Below are 13,276 nucleotides of genomic sequence, written 5' to 3' on the forward strand. Positions count from 1 at the left end.
ACCCTCTGGTTGGCGGCCTGCTGTCACCCCAGATGACGCCACGGGAAAGGCAGGGCACAAGGGAATGGAAATCTACCCAGCACATGCGCAGCTGCCTTGTTCGTTTGTTAGAGCACAGGATATCAGCACCATCTTGTAATGGCGAATGTGAGGGCGGCTCCCCACAAGCATTGATCATGGCTTTTTGTCCTGAAGCAGCCATTCTCAACTTGAGTCATGACTTTTGGGGTTGAGGGTTGCATATCAGATATTTACAATATGATTCACTATGGTAGTAAAATTACAGTTACACAGTACCAACAAGATAATTTTATGGTTGGAGGTCGTCACACCATGAGGAACTATATCAAAGGGTAGCATTATTAGGTAGGCTGAGAACCACTGTCCTTAAGAGTAGGAATTCTGTCAGAAACCTCAGAATAGAGCCAATTTCAGTAACACTACAGCAGTTGGGTAAGAACATCCTAGTGTTTGCTCTCTAGTGGCCTTGCTTTGTAGGCCATACTAGGCACAGGGCTGCTCGTCCTGATAGCTTAAAACTGTATCATCTCAGCAGCTGAGACTAAGGTGGGAGAGTGGTTGTGAGTGTGTGACCAGTGTGTGCTACAGAGTGAAAACTGGTCCCAACAGTAGGGAGGAGGGGCCCTTGCTGCCCGCTGCCTCCTCCCCACCCCTGCCCTGGAGTTTCTTCCTAGAAGCCCCTTTCTCTTTTCCTCATGCAACTTATGGCTTGAGGCATGTTTTTCGTTACTCCCAGCCCCAACTTTTAGGGTTTATCAGCACTCGACTGGTGGACAGCACCCACCCTGCTTCCTTCCTCCTTATCCCCAAGAGCACAGGATCCCACCCTCCGAAGTTACAACATTCCTTCCTTCACACAAGTTAATTCAGAGTAGCATGTTGAGGACACAGATGTCTACAGAGATGGTGGCTGCATGAATGAGAGGTCGGCATGTGGGTGGAGGTGGAGAAGCTGAATAGACAGGGAAAGGGAGGAAGGGGGGGTGTCAGGGTGGTGCCACAGGGCCACATGATGTGTGGCTCTAATCCCCTCATTTGAGAGGCAGACACAGTAGATTTCTGTGCGGTTGAGGATGTCAGAGATGAAGATATCTAGTTCCAGGCCGACTCAGGGTACATAGTGAGACAAGACTCTGCCACCCTCCCCCACCCCCTGTCCCCCAAAAGGCCTGTGTTTCATTAAGGATGTCTTCTGTAGGAGCATGTTCATGCTGTTTCATACAGTGAGCTTGACTGATACACGGTCCCTGGTAGAGCCGTAGCTGGAGGCTTTGCATGGCTATCAGAATCTTGCTCATCAGCCCTAGTGAAGGTAGGCAAACTTATTCTCTAAAGATGACCTTGACATCTGAGATTTCCAAGACTCTTCCAATTGGAAGAATCTGCTCATGTTTTTCCTACAGAAGACAGTGAGGAGCATAGTTTGATGACCGTTCTATCTGCACCCAGCAGGCATCATGTTAGGGTCCTAATGAGAAGGAGATCCTAGTGTGTTGAATTCATGTATGTGTTTTAAGTGACATGGCGTGTTGTCAAGGACCTTTGAGTGCAAGGAATATGACCTCAGCTTCTATTTCTCCTGTGTCTTTGTGACTTGAGAGCACATGGCTACCCTTTGTAGCCAGAACTTGGTTTCAACAGAATTGTTTTGAAAATACTTGCTCATAATGTATCAGAATTGGCTGGCTCAAGGTAAAGAGTAAATTGTAGCCTGATTTGTTAAAACTCGGAACAAAAATGTTCATATGCCAAGAGTTTGAATGTGCAGAGCACTGTTCAATTCCTAGCAGGCTTTAAAAGTTATATGAAGAATTAGGATATTTCATCTACATTTTATTTTTGTCTTATGCATGTGGTATCAGCACTGTGAGGAACTTGTGTGTAATGATAAGCTAAGCAAATGCTAAGATAACTGATAGCTGAAGTACCAAATACTTAGATGACAGGATTATCTTGAAATCTATAATATTAGATTTTTTTTTCTATTTGTGTTCTTGAGGTTTGAGAGGTGTATAGCTGAGTAGTAAAAACACTCACTTCCCATTCAGAACGCCTTAGCTTTCTCCAGTTCAGAAGAAAGACGAGAGAGAGAGAGAGAGAGAGAGAGAGAGAGAGAGAGAGAGAGAGAGAGAGAGAGAGAGAGAGAGAGAGAGAGAGGAGCGGAGAAAAGGGGATTGCTACATTTACTCCAGGACCTGGGTTTTTATCTCACTGGTGACTCCTGCGTGCACATACTGCCACAGGACTGAATTTATTCTAAATGAAGTTGTTACCCAGGTGAAGTTCCCATTTCAGACACATCCTTCGGTGTAATTGTGCAGGCACACTAGTTATTAGGTGGAGTTTAACAGGAACTCCCACTGGTGGCTTAAATATTTTGCTTAAGTGCCACCAGCTGCCGTAAAACCACTGATCTTTCTCCCGCCCTTGTGAGCAGAAGGAAAAGTAAGTCATTTTGCACTCTTGGTTTTTTTTGGGGGAGCAAGGGAGGAGGGGCGGGTGCCCATCGGTGAAGCTGTGTTTTTAAACTTTGCACATGGTGTTTTGCATGAGTCAAAATTGCCAAAGGGACAGATGTTGCCAATTTCAAATGTACAGGGGGAAGGCAAACATTGCTAAGCAACGCTGTCCTTGAGAGAGCGTTTTTTAGGAGCAGAGCCAGGGGAGTTGGGCCTGGGAGCACTCCTGCTCCTTATGGCTCCGTACCAGGGAAGACATGCAAAGTTCTTCCCTGTCTGGGCGGCCATTGCAGCCACCGCACCAGCGACAGCAACCTGGTGGCATTGAGCAGGGCTGGCAGGGGAGGGGTTGAGACAGGAAAGCTTTTGTGCCATGTAGGAAGGCATTAAGACTCGCTCAGGGAGGTAAGTGGCCCACTGCCCCACAGTAAGTATCCAGCCAGAGGTGCAGGTGGGAACGGTCAGAAAGTAGAGGGAGAGCATAGAGTAAGGAAGATAATGGCCAGGCCTGAGCAGAAAGGTGTGTCTTGACTTCTTTCCTTTCTTATGAATCTATCAGTGCAACCTGGTTTAGTCTGCCGTGTGCATGACTGTAACAAGGTAAATAAAGAAGTCTTCCAGCTACAGGCATGCTGTGCCTCCCTCCCGCGTCCTTCCCTTTCTGCATATCTGATAGGTAACAGACAGCTTTCTTCCTTTTTTTTTTCTTTTCTTTTTCCTGCCACAGGAGACTTGGACGACCTCTTGAGATTTGTGTTGCTGTTTGTTTGGACTCTGGAGCCTGCCTGCCTGCCTTATAAAATAGTAATAGTGAGGATAGAAAAACGAGTACATAGTTTTATATTTGTAGCGAATGCAGACTTGTTTTTATTGTGTGTTTTGAAACATTGTCTCACTATGTAGCTCAGGTAGACTTTGGACATTCTCCTGCCTCTGCTCCTGAGTGTTGGGATTGCAGGATTATACCCCATGCCTGACAATGTATACATTGGTAGTATATTTTATGGCAATTAAAAGCATAAATGTTTGATAATTCCTATAGCTAATGATGTTTTTCCTGTATCCTTCAAACACTTGGCCTAAATTAATGAATGATATGAGAAATGAAGCTATTGACCACTTAAAAGCCAAAATATAAATTGTCCCTATAAAGATCTTAGTGCTTTGGTTTTTCAATGGGTGTGTTGAATTAGAGCCTAGTCTAGAAGGTGTGTGTGTGTGGAGGTAGCTTGGGTGTGTGTATGTGCAGGTGCCCACAAAAACCAGAAGTATTAGATCCTCCTGGAGCAAGAGTCACAGGCATTTGTGAGCCTCTTTATATGGGTGCTGGACTAGAACTCAGGTCCTCTGCAATACCATGAATTTTTTGTTTATTTGTTTGCTTGTTTTGTTTTATTTGTTGTGTTTTTTGAGAAAGGGTTTCCGTATGTAGCCCTGGCTGTCCTGGAACTCACTCTGTAGACCAGGCTGGCCTCAAGCTCAGAGACCCATCTTCTACTACCTGCCTGCTAAATGCTAGGATTAGAGGCCCATGCCACCACCTGGCACTTTTCTTGTTTTTTTTTTTTTTTTTTTTTTTTTTAAATACAGTGTTCCAGCCATTTCATTCTATCTTCAAAAGCCTTCATCCCCAAACCAACTGTTGGGCACAGAGGTGACTCGCAGAGGTCAGCTAAAGGCTTACCTCCTCAGGGGCCAAGCAGTCACACACCTGCATCGTTCTAGTGTGTATGCGAGAGCATTCTAGTTGGCTGCATGGTGCTTGTTACAATAAATCAATTAAAGAAGTTCAGGTTGAAAGGACCTGGAGCTTGGCTTTTAACTGTTACACTTCCCAGTTCGGCCTGCAGCTGCTGTTGTAATTACCATGTCAGGAAGGAAGTGGGTACACCCAGGACTGTGTCCCCATGGGCTGTGTGCCAGGTGGAATTGTCAGGAAGGCCGCTGTTGGGTCAGGTATAACTGAGGGGCAGTTCATCTTCAAAAGGAGGTTCTTTTTGTTTCACTGTGGTTTGGTTTCTTGTTTCCTTCTCTGGATTCTGCATTGAGCACAGGCTCACATCATGAAATCTACTTGAGTTTGGTTTTAAACAGGCCATACAAAGAGCGATGATATATTTTAAATTTAGGTTTAAATAAATAATTTATAACCACCTATGATATCCTTTGTTGATTCGGTGTTGGGGATTGAACCCAGGGACTTGTATGTGTTAGACAGGTGCATGATAATAAAGAAGCTATACTTTCCCAAGGTGATTTTCCTATTCCGTGGAAATTTGTTTCTTGTTAAATATGTGGAGATCAAGGCCATCTCTTCCCACCGTCTCCTGTGTTGGTTACAATGCCTGTGTCCACATGGGAGTTTGAAGCTGTTTGTTTCCTCGTAGGAACTGCGCCTCTGGCTGTAGGACTTGCCTTTCCTTTCCTTTCTAGTTCCCCATTGGATTCTAGTTTTTGTTTTTGAGGATAATCAATGCCAGGAGACAGACAAGCCACACCAAGCCTGGAGGAGACACTGGGATTACCTCTGAGTAAACCCAGGCTAAAACCTTCCGTGCTTCCTGACATGGCGTGGATTAAATGGCTTATCTCATTCCTATGACTTCAGTGTCTTTAGCTTCATCCAGCTTGGAAAGCCCTACCCACTCCCTTTTGTTCCAGTGCCTATGTAGCCTCCACTTATGCTTAAGTATTTTTTTAAAAAAGGTCTAAGTACCCATGAAACATGGAATTAGACATGGTTTCCAAACCCTGTGTGCCACTTATAAAATGTGACAGACACAGACACTTAGAGAGTAGGCTTAAGTCTCTGTAAACATCCTGCGATTGACAGAGTAATGTAGTACTGTTGTTTTAGATCAGAACTGTATGTTAATATGATCTGTGAGAGACAGGAGCAGCAGAGTGCGTGCGTGCGTGTGTGTGTGTGTGTGCGTGTGTGTGTGTGTATGTGTGTGTGAGGGGCGCGTGCCCACAGGCAAGATCTAGGTATCTAGGCAGTGCAGAGCACACAGGGACATCATATACCACTGTGGTTTCACACCCTCCCGTGAAGAGGTACTCATAATTTGCACATTTGATGTTTACACTCAAGGCAACCCCTCTCACATTCACATATACTGAAGTCATTTTAGTAAGTAGCATTAGGTTCTCCCCGCCCCCCCCCCATCACTGCAGTGTGATATCTAGACTTTCTTGTGGTACTTTCATTTTTACCCCTATCCTTTAGGGCCTACGTAGCCATTCTCACTACATCATTCATAGTTTATATCCACAGTGGTCATCATAAGGCCTCACGTGATCGAGGCGAGCCCCACTGAGGATTTCAGCTCCCCACACCATGTGACTAATGGCAGCAGTAGTTGACAGTCAGAAAGCTGGAAGCTGAGGTTAGACATGCTCTCAGAAACCGGGGTGGTGATGCCGCTCTCGTCTTGTTAGAACATTTGTTCATCTGTGTACTTCACTTCTGAGTGAACTTTAACACAACTTTCTTTTAAGGTTTATTTATTTCATTTATATATGAGTACACTGTAGCTGTCTTCAGACACACCAAAAGAGGGCACCAAATCCCATTACAGATGGTTGTGAGCCACTATGTGGTTACTGGGAACTGAACTCAGGACCTCATTTTTGTTTTGTTTTTGTGATAGGGTTTCTCTGTATAGCCCTGTCTATTCTGGAACTCTATAGACCAGGCTGTCCTGGAACTGCTTCTGCCTCCCAAGTCCTGGGATTTAAGGTGTGCACCACAACACCATGTAAAAATATGTTTTTAAATTGATGTGTGTGTTGATCTCTGCAGTAGTGTCAATGGAGGCCAGAGGGGGACATGAACCATTCAGTGTAGGCAAATTTGGGTATTCTTTGAGAGCAGTGAGCGTTTTAACTGCTTATCCATCTTTCTATTTCTAGCCCCATTAATAATCATTAAGGGGAGATTTTAGTAGTTGACTGCAACTTATATAGCATCCTTTCAATTAAAGAAACTGTATAGAGTGTGTTAGTAATTATTTTTTATTAATTGTCTCAAACACCTCTGTGTGTGTGTGTGTGTGTTTACTGTTTTAATTTGACATATAAGAACTCACATACATCTATCCAGAAGCCTTAAAAAAAACTCTTAAAGTTTGGGGTATGGAAGTTGACATAAAGACAGCCACCCAAGGGCTATGGAGCTGTAATGCCTGTTCTTTATGTGTCTTCCAGCAGAAGCAGGCACACCCAAGTGGTGTGAGCCCATTCTTTATGTGTCTTCCTTCCTGCAGAAGCAGGCACACCCAAGTGGTGTGAGCCTGTTCTTTATGTGTCTTCCTTCCAGCAGAAGCAGGCACACCCAAGTGGTGTGAGCCTGTTCTTTGAGCCAAGTTAGCTGTGTAGTGATTTACTGCGTATTCACAGAATACAGTCATCATTGTGTGAAGCTTTGTTCAGTCAGGCCTTTTGGTCTCCGCTCCTAATCTTTCTCAGAAGTGATGATTATGGTATCCTCATATAATTGCATTTATGTGTATGGCACAGACTTTAGCATCTCACTGTCTCGTTTCTCCCTTATCATAGGCATTCCAGGCTTTCTGTATTTCACATATGTACACTCAATACTTATTTATAATGTGTTTGATATGTGTGCTCCAGCATGTGTGTGTGTGTGTGTGTGTGTGTGCGTGTGTGTGTGCTTGATGTGCGTGTGCACGTGCACTTGTACAGATGTATGAACACGTTTGAGACAGAGCAAGCATGTGACATGGGGCGATGTCAGGGGACAACCTCTTCTGTGTTTAACCTAGGGAGTCCCCCCACCCAGCTTCTGTGTATGCCAGGCTGGTCAGCCCCCAGGCATCCAGGGATTTGCCTGTCTCTGCCCCTGTCTTGCCTCAGGAGCATAAAGGATGACAGACCTGTGTGTGTCACTGTGTGACTTCTTACTGAAGTCTCAGTTGAGGTCCTTACTCAGGAGGCAAGCTCCTCTGTCCCCTGTTCAGCACTTAAGTGCCAAGAAGAGAAAGAGAGGCAAAAGCTGCCTTTCTCTCAAGCAAAGCTTTTCTAGTTTCATTAGGAAAGTGAGAACAGGCCGAGCTCTGATGCCCATGCCACTGGGAAGTTGGCTGCTGATCAGGAGGCAGCCTCTCAGTGCCCTGCTGTGTGGTGAGTGGGCCGGGCTGAGTGCTGCTGAGGACAACTCTGGAAGGGCAGAGACAGGACAGCCACAGAGGAAGGGTAGGGTAACCAAGGGCCAAGAGCTGGAAGCAGGTGGTGGACTTTGAGAAGTTTTTCATTTCAGTCTAATGTTTGTGGGGGTTTTTTGTTTGGTTTGGTTTTGTCTTCTGTTTTTATGTTTGTTTGTTTGTTTGTTTTTAAGGTTTATTTATTTTATATATGTGAGTCAGTGCTCTTAACTGCTGAGGTATCTCTCCAGCCCATGTCTGTTTTTTCACTAAGTTTAAGGGCTTAGGATTTAAAAGATTAAAAAAAAAAAAAAAGGAGATAGGGAGTTGAAATCTTTCCTATTGTAATCCCAAAGGAGCTTGTTCTTTGCAGAGGAAACTGATGGTTATTTTTTGTGTATTATTCTTAGCTGTATTTTATGCATAATAGGCAAGTAACTCTAAACACACAATCTAGTCTCTGACACTTTCACTTATGTAAATGCTGACAAAGCACCTTATTTATTTTTTTCATCCATTTCATATAGTTAGGGTATTACCTCATCAGTAATGTCCTGTATATAATGTCATATATTCTCATCGGCATATACGGCTTCCTTGTCCTTTATCATAGTTTCATAGTATTTTTTTATGCGAACTCGTAGTTTCATTAGTCAGTGTTTGTAGTATCCCGTTGTTTGCAGACTGACCTGAAACCTTGTAAACATGTTGCTTGGAACACATCAGTGCTGTACTTCAAAGGATACATGTAACTAGAATTGGTAGCTTGGGCTGGCTGGGGAGATGGCTCTCCAGTATAAAATGTTCTATGTAACCATGAAGTTGAGACCACCAGAACTCATGCAAAATCTGGATAGCACATGCCCGGGGCTGCAGATTAGGGGTAAAGGGAGCAGAGGCAAACAGATACCAGGGGCTGCCTTACTCGTCATCCGAGTCAAACGAGAAGCACCAGGTGTAGTGAGAGCCCCTGTCTCAAAATGTGGAGAGCCACCCACACAGCTCCTGGCTTCCATATGCTCGTGCTCATCCACACAGCCTAGCTTGCTCCTCTCTCTTGCCATCCAGCCCCATTTATGGGAGCCTTTGCCAAGTGATGCTGCGGTTTGGAAGTCTCTGTTCTTCTGCCAGTGACCCTTGCATCTGTCCCATAGCTTAGGTCTTGTAAGTCCTTTTGCTTGTTCCCAATCTAGTCCAAGGAGAAATGGGAACAGATGGATCCTATATTCTAGCATATACTTGTTTCTATATCATTAGCCCAGGTGTTTATTTCTAATTTAGACAGCTTACAGCACCTAATATGCTTTCAAAACCCTCATATTTGAAATTTATTTTAATTTTTTCCTTTTTCTTCTTTTGTTTTTGTTTTTTCGAGACAGGGTTTCTCTGTGCAGTCCTGGCTGTCCTCGAACTCACTCTGTAGACCGCCTGTCTCTGCCTCCCAAGTGCTGGGATTACAGGCGTGTGCCACCACTGCCCGGCTTAATTTTTTTTCTTATGTGTATTTGTGCATCGTGTGTGTGCTTGGTGTGTCTCTGGGAGAGGCCAGAAGAGGGCTGGCTCCCCTGGAATTGGACTCGTTAAGAACAGAAAGACCAGCAAATGTCATTAGTGGCATTTATGTAGCAGGTAGTGTGTGGTCAGGTAGGCGGGGCGTGGGTAGGGGAGACAGCCCTCTGCTTTCCTAGACCTTGCAACCTAGAAGAAACAGAGGACATAACCTGATGGTGAATAGACAAGTCTGGGGCAGCTCTACAGGGCACAGTACAGATGTCTCCACAGGAGTCATGCTATATAGCAAGCGGTCCCAGGAACACCATGGCAAAGGGGGAGTGACAGGGTGTGTTTTTACCACCCCCTGAGCAGGAGGGGGGAGGGGAAATGAGTTTCAGGTAGGGGGACAGTGGACACTGAACTCACTGAGCAGCAGACAGCAATCCAGGAGTCAGAATATTTGAAGGAAAGTTTCTGTGAGAATTGGTTAGAATTTCTTTTGAAACAGTCACATTACTGAATAATACTTATATAACTCATGTTGGCACTGGGCATTTCCTTATGTTAAATCCCATGGCAGCACTTAGCTTTACACTGCTCCTGTGAGGTGGTTAGATTTGGTAACATTCTCCTTTATCACCATAAAGAAATAGTCCCAAAGTTGAGTTGTATCCAAGATCACAGAGCAGATCCCAAGTGAAGCCACCCTAGAGAAGCTGGGGTCTGACTCCCTCTCCAGTATCCAACCGCCGTGGCCCCCATTTCCTGGTAAGCCTTCATGTCGTAAAAGCTCTGTTCTGTTGAAACTTGATGCCAAAGGGACCTGGGCAGGAGCTGCCAGTCTCAGTGGCCAGGTGTCTCTTCTATTCTGTTCTTTCGGTAGTAAACCAAAGTCCAGAAGTCCTTTGCAAGGGACTCCTCGTTTTGGTGTCAGTACCGAGTGTCATTCTCAGGCCATGCTCAGTGTTTTGCTCTGGAACTTGTGGGTGACCAGCACTCAAGAAAGACGGTGACGTGTGAAGTCCTTAACAAATGGTTTTGGTCATGCATAGAACAGAAACCTGCTTCTGCTCAAATATTGGCGTGTCTTGTCTCAGGCACAGACAGTCTTTGGGAAGCCAGTTTGACAGGATCTTGAGGCTTGGCTCAGCCGATTCAGAGCTTTTGTGTGACCTTGCATGACACATCAGTTTTAGTCTGCCTGTTGTAAAACAATGCCTACCGCAGTGGTTGATATGAGAATGAAACTGGATACCGTATTCCACTCTGAGACCTTTTAATTGATCTAAAGGCTTTTGGATTAGGGATGTCCACCTCAGGGTCGATGGGTTGGGAATGGAACAACTTTCTCCATGCTAAGCTAGTGATCGATTTCATAATCAATGGTATCAATTTGAGGAAATAATAGTATGTAAAGAGTTTAATGCAGTGCCAAGTATAACCTGAGTTCAAGAAGTAGCTGCTGTATTCTCTACTTTGTTGAGTAGGGCTATTGTAATAGCGTTATAAATGCTCCCGTGGGGAAGTCACCCTGCTGGACTGTTGGTCTCTATATAGAATCCCGTGTGATGTGAGGTAAACAGTGGTGGCCTACCTACTTCAGGAACATGGACACCAAGTGTGGAGGCAGGACTGAGTTCTGGAAGTTAGTCAGCAAGCCTTCACACACAGCCTTAGGAGACCCCTGTTCCTCTTGACCAATTATCGATTTTTCTGTTACGTTTTATTATCTAGTGTTCCAGAAGGAATATATGTATATATTTTATAAGTCCCAGCTTCTTAGCCAGGACTGATAGTTCATTCTTGGGCAAGAGTTGCATGAAGAAGAGCCTGGCTCTGCTCAGCAGGAGCCAGCACCTAACCTGAGCCCCACAGGGCCTGTGGCTTTTAAGAGCAGAGTTAGCACACAGGTCTTTTTAGCATCTCCGTCCTTGTTGGATGTTTCCTTTCAGTGGCAGAGGCAGGCTGGGAGGTGCTGAGCTGCACTTACTGCTCCAGGCAACCTGTCCTTCTCTGACTCGCTAGAGATTCGAACTCTCAGATGAAACCTTGGTAGACTTGGGCTGCACTGACTCACGTAGCTTCTTTTTTGTTTTACATTTATTACTTAGGGGAGAGTGTTTGTGTGTGTGTGTGTGTGTGTGTGTGTGTGTGCATATGTACATATGTATGTGTTTGTGCACATGAATATGTATGGTGTATGTGTGTGTGCAGATGCATGTGTATTTTGTACGTGGGTGTGCACGAGGCACAGCACAAATGTAGAGGCCAGAGGAAAACTGGGATTTGGTTCTCTCCTCCTACCATGCGGCTTGTGGGCACTGACCTCCTCATCAGGCTGGTACCCCTACCCACCGAGCCACCTCACCAGCCCTTTCTTTTAAATATAGGTTCAGAGGTAGCCGGGCGCACATAGGTGGGTTGGGGAGTAGGGGATGAACACTAACCCTGCAGCAGTTCACGGTGTGTGTGGATGGGCATGCGGGCAGGAGGAAGCACCAGGGAGCATGCTCTACCTGGGAAGGAGAGTAAGGGGGTGTGAGGATCAGCTGAAGTCACCTCTCGGGAGGATACACCTTGGAGGGTGGCTTCCCACCACATTCCGCATTCTGATTTTAGAAAGAATCGTCCAGGTCTTGGTTGGTCTCATCAGAGCGTGCTTTACCATTTCTGCTGGTTGCTTCTCCGCCATTCCCTGGCTTAGCCCCGGGCAGGAGGCAGACTGTAGTTCATAGACATTGGCGTTCCAGTCTCTGATTCATGCGCACCACTGATGGTGACTTTTTCTTCTAATAATAGATGTCAGTCATTGAAACCAGTGTAGTTTACGTCCAGGTGAAAACAGCCTTTTTTTTTTTTTTTTTTTTTTTTCCTTTTTCTCCTTTTGTTTCTGATATTTATGCTAAAATGTGGCACTATCATTTGGTCCTATGACATCTTTTAGTGGATTTTGGAAACTAAAAGCTAGTTTGACATGCAGAATGTCTGAGGAGGGATTGGATAGATGCAGTGTAGTAGGCATGTCCTTAGCCCTATGGGTTGTTCCTCGGAACCTCCTGGCCGTGCCTCATAAATACAAAGCTCCAGAAATGTTCCCAAGTCATCAGGGTATTTAGTGAACACATTCTATCTTTGCAAGGCTCACATGTCCATTAGACTCATTCACAGCCTAGTGCAGGTGTTATACTCTGTTTTCTTTTGATTGTTCCTAAGTTGGAAAGACTAGGATGATGGTTAACAAACCCTCGGTTGTGAATTAGCAACCAGTGTTATAGGATGGGACACTCACTTTTATGCATATGAGTACACCACCATTGCTCTCTTCAGTCAGACACACCAGAAAAGGGCATCAGACCCCATCAGATGGTTGTGAGCCACCATGTGGTTGCTGGGGATTGAACTCGGGACCTCTGGAAGAGCAGTCAGTGTTCTTAACCACTGAGCCATCTCTCCAGCCCAGGATGGGACACTCTTCAGTTGTACCTGAGCCCAGGGTAAAGGTACCTGCTGTCTGTGGGGTGGTGGTCTTGCTAGCTGGGGCATCATCTGCTGTGGCACTTGCTGTGTGTAAAAGGGCTCAGGAGTGACACAAAACAGAAGGGGCTGTTCCACTGGAAACGATGGATTTGTGGGCTGCATTCCAGGTTTCTAATGTAGGATAATTTTAGATTTAACCTTTTTGGGTTTTTTTGTGCTTTAAAGTACATACAGACTATAAAGTGGAGTTTCCCCAGAGCTGTCTATCACAGCAAGTCTAGCTGCCACATCTGATGCTTTCTATTTAGTTAGAGATGAGGGAAGTGGAGGCAAAAGTAGTCAGTCAGTCTTGGCTCCAGGTTGCTCTATTTCATCACTTTCTGTGTTGTCCTTTATGCACATAAAGGCTTGTGCACATAAAAGCCATACAGATGGCTCAGCATTTATGAGTTCATACTGTTCTCCAGAAAAGAAGACCCAAGTTTGATTCATAACACCCTACCATGCAACTTACAACTTAGTGTGTAACCAGGGATTGTGACATCCCCTCTGGCTTCTGGGAGTACCTACACATATGTCTCTGTCTCTGTCTCTGTCTCTGTCTCTGTCTCTCTCTCTCTCTCTCTCTCTCACACACACACACACACACACACACACACA

At 45.1% G+C, this 13,276-nt stretch overlaps 1 protein-coding gene across 7 annotated transcripts in view; it reads left to right on the top strand.

Annotated features, from left to right (window-relative positions):
- Aff1 (AF4/FMR2 family member 1) overlaps positions 1-13,276 on the top strand; it is a 161,771-nt gene that overhangs the window by 105,857 nt on the left and 42,638 nt on the right. The window lies entirely within an intron of this gene.

This window comes from Mus pahari, chromosome 13 (genome assembly GCF_900095145.1).
Source record: "Mus pahari chromosome 13, PAHARI_EIJ_v1.1, whole genome shotgun sequence".
NCBI classification, from domain to species: domain Eukaryota; kingdom Metazoa; phylum Chordata; class Mammalia; order Rodentia; family Muridae; genus Mus; species Mus pahari.